Genomic DNA, 8,313 nt, shown 5'->3' with positions numbered 1-8,313 from the left:
CCTGGCTGCCATTTTATCAGTGTATTCATTAGAACTGATTTCAATATTTATTGGTGTCTTTCTTGACTTCAGGATGAATGTGTGTTCACCAAGAAATTTTGGCTACCACAGAAAAGTACACCAACATCCAGAACTCAGACTTTCCTCCTTTCCTTCCCCCTCGTTTTTTATGCTTTCTTTGATATTTTCAGAGAAAAGCGCAAGAGTCCACACTAGGTCCTGCAAATCACAGACCAAATAAACCTGAATTTGTGCTATTCCACAAACCAGAGCCAGAGGGACAAGGTTCTCAGGGAAGCAGCCCTTGCTTCTGTTTCATTTCATGAAATCCCAAACAACAAATTGCATTTCCCTCTTACAGTGAGAGCACAGAAATAAAATCATCAGGTTGCTAGGATGTCCCAGCAAGAATGCCTTGAACTGACTGTTGTGAATGGGATGAAGCCAGGGTGGTTGCCTTGTCAAGAGGTCAGAGGAGGCAAATATAGGGCCCACCATGTGAAACAAAACCCAAGCTTCAGCAGGAGCCCGTGGTGCATGTACCTGTGAGTGTGTTTGTATGCATCAGTGAGCCAAGAGGTTAGACAGTGGTGGCAAGAACTGGCAGCAGTTCCGAGGTGTGCTGAGGGCAAGCAGATTGCCAGCAGCTCTGGCTGCTTCCTTCCAGACATCCCAGGAGGCCCAAGAGATGGTGGGTCTTAGAGTCACCTCAAGTCCTGTTCACTGAGAAAGCAAAGTCCAGGACTTCCGCAAAGCTGTGCACCTGTTCCAGAGGGTCTAAAATAGGCTCTTTAAGGCAAGCTTGGAGAACTGACTGCCCCTAACATCAAAGCAGAGGCTTAAGTGTCTATGTGATGACCCATCAAATCCATGAATGCTCTCTCTCTCTCTCTCTCTCTCTCTCTCTCTCTCTTTTTAATAGCAGGGGCATGTTAAGCTCCTGCAGGAATGTAAGATATTGTTTCGATTCCCATCACCCCATGTTGGTTTAGCCCTAGTTTTTGTGCAGGGCCCATCTTAGTTTCCCTTCCCCTGAGTCCGCTCAGTGAATTCTGTTGTGGTTTTGGTTTTGGTTATTTGTTTGTTTGTTTGTTTGTTTGTTTAATTGGAAAGTCAGATTTGCAGAGAGAAGGAGAGCCAGAAAGATCTTTCATTTGCTGTTTCACTCCCCAAGTGGCCACAACAGCCAGAACTGAGCTCAGATCCGAAGCCCAGAGCTTCTTCCAGATCTTCCATGTGGGTGCAGGATGCGAAGGCTTTGGTCCATCCTCAACTGATTTCCCACAAGCAGGGAGCTAGATGGGAAGGGAACAGCCAGTATACCAACTGGTTTCCATATGGGATCCTGGTACATGCAAAGGCGAGGATTTAGCCACTGGACTATCACACCAGACCCATTAGTACAGTTTTGATGGAGTGGGCCAGATGACATGTGACCCACCTGTTGTAGCCAGTGAAAACATCTGAGTTCTTTGTCAAGAACAACTGGATCAGGATTGGAAACAGCCCCATTCACAGCCAGGAGAGTTTGCTGCATAAAGTGTGGCCACCTCTTCTCCAGGGCTGGAGTCTTCTTTAACAGCCTGAGAATGAAAACACACGTAGGAGAGTAAGGCTGAGTTCAGATACTGGGAGCAGCCAACTGAACCCCTGGACTTTCTGCTTTGTGACACAACGATTTACACTGTTTGTTTAACCCAGTTTGCATTCCAAGTGCCACAGGCAGTGTAGGCTAGACAAAAATAAATAAGGCTAAAGAGCTGATAAATTATAAATAAGATGTTTGATTATTAACAAGAATAACAATAACACAGGGCAAAATATTATATACTATTGGTTTGGTGCTTGCTCAGTACTAGACACTGTGCTAATCTCTCTATGTGCATGCTTTTATTTCATCTTCACAACAGCTATTTGAATGGAAATTGCAGCCTTTGATCTTGAAATGGGTAGAAGTTGGACAAGTGCAAGAGGAAGGTAGGCTGAGTAGAAGAAGGAGTGAATACAGGCTAGAAAATGCATGCACGGTTTAGGATTACTGACATTTGTGTTACTTGGGGCATGGAGGATACAAAGGACATAGCATAGAATACAACAGGAAAGGCAGATTGTGACCAAAACACAGGGCGTTTGGAACACACAGGCACTGAATCTGAGCTATCGATAATGAGGTTTCTGAAGCAGGAAAAGAAACTCAAATATCTACTCTCACGTAGCTTACATTTATCTGGAGGAAATAATTTTATAATGCAAAAAGTGGTTATCTTTCCTAGGGCAAGAATAGAAGAGGAGAGAAATGATTAGCGTAGAAGCACTCTCAATTTCTGCCCCATACTTTTTGAAGAGTGACATGCTTAGATCAGCAGGCAGGTGCCCTCCCTTGAGTAATTACATAATGGAGAAATAAAGCAATATAGGCGCAGTAATGTTGATCCATATAAAGAACAACGGAGAGAGGCAGAAAAGCTGAGTGTTGCCGCTTGAGGGCTTGGAATTTGGTGAGGCAAGAGGGAGGGGTCCTTCTGGAGCTGCAGCCATGCAGTGGAGAACTCTGCTAGTGACAGGGAAAGAGAGAAAAGTAAACACTTGAGAGGTGATACCTAGAGAAGAGCAGGGCTGTCTGGTCATGAGGAAGGGGAGGAGTATTTTGTCTTCAGCTCAAGAGGAGACCCAGAAAGGGTTGGCACAGGTGATGTGATGAGCACCGGCCTTCCTTGAAAGCAGCACCAGCAAAGAAAATCAGGAACCAAAAATGCAAGTATGTGAAAACCACGGGAATGGGGTTCCTCCAGGGCACTCCAAAAGTTAAACACAGAATTATAACATAATGCAATGTAGCAATAGGAACTGAGAGAAGAGACTCAAGTATTAAAACAATAGCATTTAACAGTACTGTACACAGTAAGCCAAAAGGTGGAAACAACCCAAATGCCCATCTACAGATGCCTGGAGAAGTACAGTGTGGTTTATATAATGGAATATTACTCATCCTTAATGAAGAACGAAATTGTCAAGGATGCTATAAGGTGAATGAGCCATTAAAACATTATGCTCAGTCCAAACAAAGGACAGCGATGGAGTGATTCCACTGACATGAGGGTCCTAGAAGGGGCCAATTTATAGAAACAAGAGGCATAGCCAAGGTTATTGGGCTGGGTGGAGGGTGAGTGGGGAGTTAGTGTTTAACGAGTACAGAGTTTCTGCTTGGCAGGATGGTTCGTGGTGATGGTTGCACAACAATGTGAATGGGTGTAACACTACTGCATTTTACACTTAAAACTCTTCAAATGAGAATTGCTATGAAACTTTTGCTGCAGTTTTCAAAACCACCTGTCATACACAGTTATTGAAGTTCCTCTAAAGAGTGGGGATTGACCTGGTGGCTCTCTCTGTCTAGACAAGCTCCATTCAAAAGGTTAGGCTACCAAAATGTGGTTCTAAGAACACTGATCAATAGCCACGTGGTAGAGAAGCCTGGGCAGGTGCCAAGTGCCAGGCTAACAGGTGAACTCTCAAATCAGGGATGATGTGTTAACTCCAAAAACTCCAAGGCAAGGGAGAATCAGAGATTTGTGATCGTTGCATGGGGAGAGAGGTGTTGAGTAAACTGAACAGTTTTTTTAGATTTTGGCTTTCATTTTTTTTCTCTTTGCAAAATATTTGGTTTCTGCTTTTTGACAAGCAAAGTATCTCCTCCTTACTGTGGCCTAACATTACCTTCCCCAATTGTTGCCACTAATAGAAGTCATCTATAAATGTCAACCTCAGCCAAGAAACAATATGGAATGTATGGGGAGAAGTGGGCAAAGCAGCTGATTTTCTCAATGGAAAAAGACATCCCATGCTTAGATCTTGATCCAGAGTGGCACAGAATGTGACTTTGAGGTTTGTAAATAAACTTTTTTTTGGCACTGCAATGTTTCCTATTGCATCATTATATGCCTTGACAAAAAGGCGAATGCCACTCTCTGTCAATTGATGTAAAAACCAATTTACAGCCTGTTCTTCATCATTTCTCAAGTCTTTGCATGCTGTCATTGTCCTGTTTTTCCAATACTATTTTCAAGATTTCAGCTTATGGGCCCGGCACAGTGGTCTAGCGGCTAAAGTCCTCACCTTGAACACACCAGAATCCCATGTGGGCGCCAGTTCTAATCCCAGCAGCCTTGCTTCCCATACAGCTCCCTACTTGTGGCCTGGGAAAGCAGTTGAGGACTGCTCAAAGCCTTGGAACCATGTTCCCATGTGGGAGACCCAGGAGAACCTCCTGGTTCCTGGCTTCAGGTCAGCTACATCTCACGAGTGATTTTACTGTGGCCAGATTTATACTCAAACGCTGCACCATCCAGACACATTTGGGCTATAGATGGCTAAAGGCAACAGTGTCAGGCAGTTGCTTCCATGGGCTTGTGTGTCTTTGTGTAAATATGTTATAGGCAACAGGCAGCTGAGCCTTGAAATAACAGAGATTCCACTTCCTTTCCCAAGTCTTTTGACTCCATCTCCCCATCTTCGAACCTCTGTAAGGATCTCTTGGTGATCTCTGCTCTGCTCTACTGCAGGGGATCATCTTGGGGCAGTGCCTTGGTCATGCCAGGCCCAGAACAAACAACCTTCATAGAATGTTGCAGATAAAAACTATTTAGTCTGGCATTCAAGATTCTACACAATTTCACTTCTGCTTTTCTAACTTCCCTTCCCGTACTTTCCAACACACACATTATGCTCAGCTAGGTTGTCCTAGTTATTCATTATGCCCTGGACTTAGGTCAAGCTTTCCCACTCTCCTTTTCTCTCTCCTCTTTTCTCTCCAAATCCTGCCCATCCATCATAACCCCTTCCCAGCTTCTCTCTCCTGGAAAAAAACCTCCTGGAGCTCCCTGATGCACAAGGATCTCTCCATCTGCTAATTTTTAAAAATCCTTTACATCTGTGCCTGTCATCAGAAGCTCATTGTACACTGTCTGGCATGGCTCATTTTCTTCTTTTGGGCTTGTGCCATATGGCACCAACCGGATTATAATCCCATGCAGAGCAGATGGCCCACTCAACACTGCTGTGAATACCCAGCCTCGTCTGCGTCCTGACTGGACCATGGACCATGAGGCAGAACGAGCCGACAATGTAGTTGAGCACAGGTGTAATAAACAGACTTCACCCAATCTACTCTACCTACGTTACCTGAAAAGAAAACCTTTCTCTACTCCACAATCATCCTACTTTCTGGTCTCACTGAGGTTTACTATACCTGAGGTAGATATTTGGCCTCCCAAGCAGCTCTCCCATTGATAATATTTTCCAAAAAGACTCAAACTGTTTTCAGTTGATGGTGATGACAGGAGCATGGAAGTCATGATGCTAAGGATAGACTGGCAGCTGTGTTGGACAAAGCAAGCAAGATTATTGTGCCGAGGAAGTTGGTTTAGGACACGGGGCATGACCGATATCTCTGTAGCTCCTGCTAGCTTGCTGGCTCTCAGAGCCACAGCTGCTAAGCAAGGTCTGATTATACTTCCTGTCTGTGAGATCCCCTAGTAAGACTGCAGAAAATTGGAGCTACTTGGAGTGGCCTTCTAGATTTTTGCTTTGTGTTATGGGTTGCCAGCAGAGGAACCCTAACTAGGAAAGAGGCAATAGGAGCTCATCATAATTTGCACTTTCCATTTTTCACACCCCTCCCAGACAGGCCTTTTGCGAGGATCCTTCTCCTTCTCTTCTCCCAGGGCTGTCACTGCAGAATGTGACTCCCGAATTCCTGATGTGGAGAACCAGGGATCAAGTGCTCCAATGCTGTCAAAAAAGTGACGTTGAGTGACAATGATGTCTCTGCTCCTGTCCCTATTCACTTCTCTATTTTTAGTTCTGTTGCTGCTCTCTTAAATCCCAGTGCCTGGAGTTTAAGTAATTGCCAGAAGTTATTTAACAGGAACCTTACTCTTCTTTGAAGATGCTGCTTTGATCTTGAGCCTAGATCCTTCTCTCAGCAGCAGGGATGGTGGAATGTGCCATTTCACAAAACACCCAAAGAGAGTTTGAGTGAAGGGCTTGACCTGCTGGTTGTAGCAGAAACGAGAGCCAGCCACAAGGAGTTTCCCATAGCCCAGTGTCTTCTGCAAGTTCCTCTCTACCTAGAAAATGAAACTAAGATGGTCAGGCTTTCTGAAGGATACCAGGAAATAAATCAACATACTAGTTGAGAAATGTTTTAGAAACAAATTCCAGATAATGTTGTTATTGTCAAAACCCACTTATCCTCCAAATAGTGTTAAATGAGTAAATGTCATATGCAAAGAACTCTGCAGGACTCAAAGTTGAGTGAGGATGCATGGGGTTACATGAGGTCTGCTGGTAATGATGGCTAAACTTTTGATGTGCACCGAAGCCTGTACAATACCCCTATAATTTGTGAATTTTACGTTAAACACAAATTATATCTTCCATCAGAAAATACTTGTAAAGTCTTTTTTTAATCTATATATGAATTAAGAATCAGTAGAGTTAAAGCAATTGAGAAAAACACTATCATTTCCAAAAAACGGCACAGAAATTCACCTGAGTCTTCCTCCAAAGTGGATCTCTGCCCTTCAACATTGGTTGGCATTCAGAGTAAATTGCTGTGAATCAGAGGTCAGGTCCCCCGGAGCAGACGGGGGCACAGGAGGAGTGCTCTGGGGACCACATTAGTGCGAGGCTGGAAGAGCAAGATTGGGCAGAAGAGGAAGGTGGATCTCATTGAATAATAACAAGGTCTCACCTAATTGTATGAGGTGTTCTGTCCATGGGGTGAACCCACCCCAAGCCTTGCTGAGAAGCCACGCCCCTCTTCCCACACAGCCATCACAGTAAGAACTCCACAATGCTAAGAGGGTCTCACGCTAGTATTCTTGTGATTCTACAGGCACACAGCTGAGGGGTAAGAATATATTCCAGACCCACCGGTATGTTAGTTTCAGTAGAATCTAAGTGGTCAGGGAATCTTCATACAATCTCGGCACCTTTACTCCAAGCCCAGCAATGCCAAGTCGCTGGCTTCTTTACCATGGATTTCAGAGCCGGTATGTGGTGCAGTGGTAAAGCTGTGACACCAACATGCCTTATGGGTTTCCGAACCAGTTCCCTGCTAGTGCGATTGGGACAGCAGCGCAGATGTCCAAGTGCTTGAGCCCCTGCATGAAGCCCCTGGCCCCTGGTTTTTGCCCTTGTTCAGTCATTTGAGGAGTAAACCAGCAGGAGGAAGATCTCTCTGTGTGTCTGTCTCATTTCCTCCCTCCATCACTCTTCCTTTCAAATAAATAAACAGAGAGAGAGAGAGACTTGTGCTGTTTGTCAGTTATTAAAAAAAAAAGATTTATTTTAATTGGAAAGTCAGATATACAGAGAGGAAGAGAGACAAAGAGGAAGAACTTCCATCTGATGATTGACTCCCCAATTGGCTGCAATGGCCAGAATTGCGCTAATCTGAAGCCAAGAGTCAGGAGCTTCTTACAGGTCTCCCACATGGGTACAGAGTCCCAAGCCGTTGGGCTGTCCTCAACTGCTTTCCCAGGCCACAAGCAGGAAGCTGTATGGGAAGTAGGGCTGCCAGGATTAGAACCGGCGCTTATATGGGATTTTGGCAAGCAAGGCAAGGACTTTAGCCACTAGGTTACAACACTGGGCCCTTGTCAGTTATTTTATTCCAAGAATAAACCAACCTTAACCCAGATGAGAGAATTATTCCTGTTTTTCCATGGAAATCTTTAGTAAAAGGTAAAAGATTTATGCGATCTGAAGAGAAACCAGAGTATTATTCCTGTTTTTCAAACTTGCCATTTTCTTTAGCACATACACCTACGAGTTAACAGTATTATTTCAAAATGGACTAACAATTAAACAGGCATCATGAAAAAGGAAGAAAATAACATTACATTCCTGGAATTATATTTACAAATCACATTGACTCTGTTTAGAAAATGAATTAAAATGGGCCTGGCTTGATAGCCTACCAGCTAAAGTCCTTGCCTTGCATGTGCTAGAATCCCATATGGGTACTTGGGGAGTGAATCAATGGACGGAAGATCTTCTTTGTCTCTCCTCCTCTCTGTATATCTAACTTTGCAGTAAAAATAAATAAATCCTAAAAAAGATAATATATATATATTCTAGTGCTAAATGTTTTTTAAAATAAAAAAGGAAAAAGAATTAAAGGGCCTGGCACGATAGCGTAATGGTTAAAGTCCTCGCCTTGGACACCTGGGATCCCATATCGTCGCCAGTTCTAATCCCGGCAGCCCTGCTTCCCATACAGCTCCCTGCTTGTGGCCTGGGAAAGCA

At 44.1% G+C, this 8,313-nt stretch overlaps 1 non-coding gene across 1 annotated transcript; it reads right to left on the bottom strand.

The window, feature by feature from the left end:
* Positions 1–7,668: 7,668 nt before the first annotated feature.
* LOC121158880 lies at positions 7,669–7,787 on the bottom strand. The gene has a single exon (XR_005884252.1). It is a non-coding gene; the product is annotated as a U5 spliceosomal RNA (small nuclear RNA).
* Between the last annotated feature and the right edge of the window lie 526 nt (positions 7,788–8,313).

The sequence above is a fragment of the Ochotona curzoniae genome, unplaced genomic scaffold (genome assembly GCF_017591425.1).
Source record: "Ochotona curzoniae isolate NIBS_2020 unplaced genomic scaffold, NIBS_Ocur_1.0 contig_3819, whole genome shotgun sequence".
NCBI lineage: Eukaryota > Metazoa > Chordata > Mammalia > Lagomorpha > Ochotonidae > Ochotona > Ochotona curzoniae.
The sequence above is the reverse complement of the archived record's forward strand: the minus strand, read 5'-3'. Positions and strand labels throughout refer to the sequence as shown.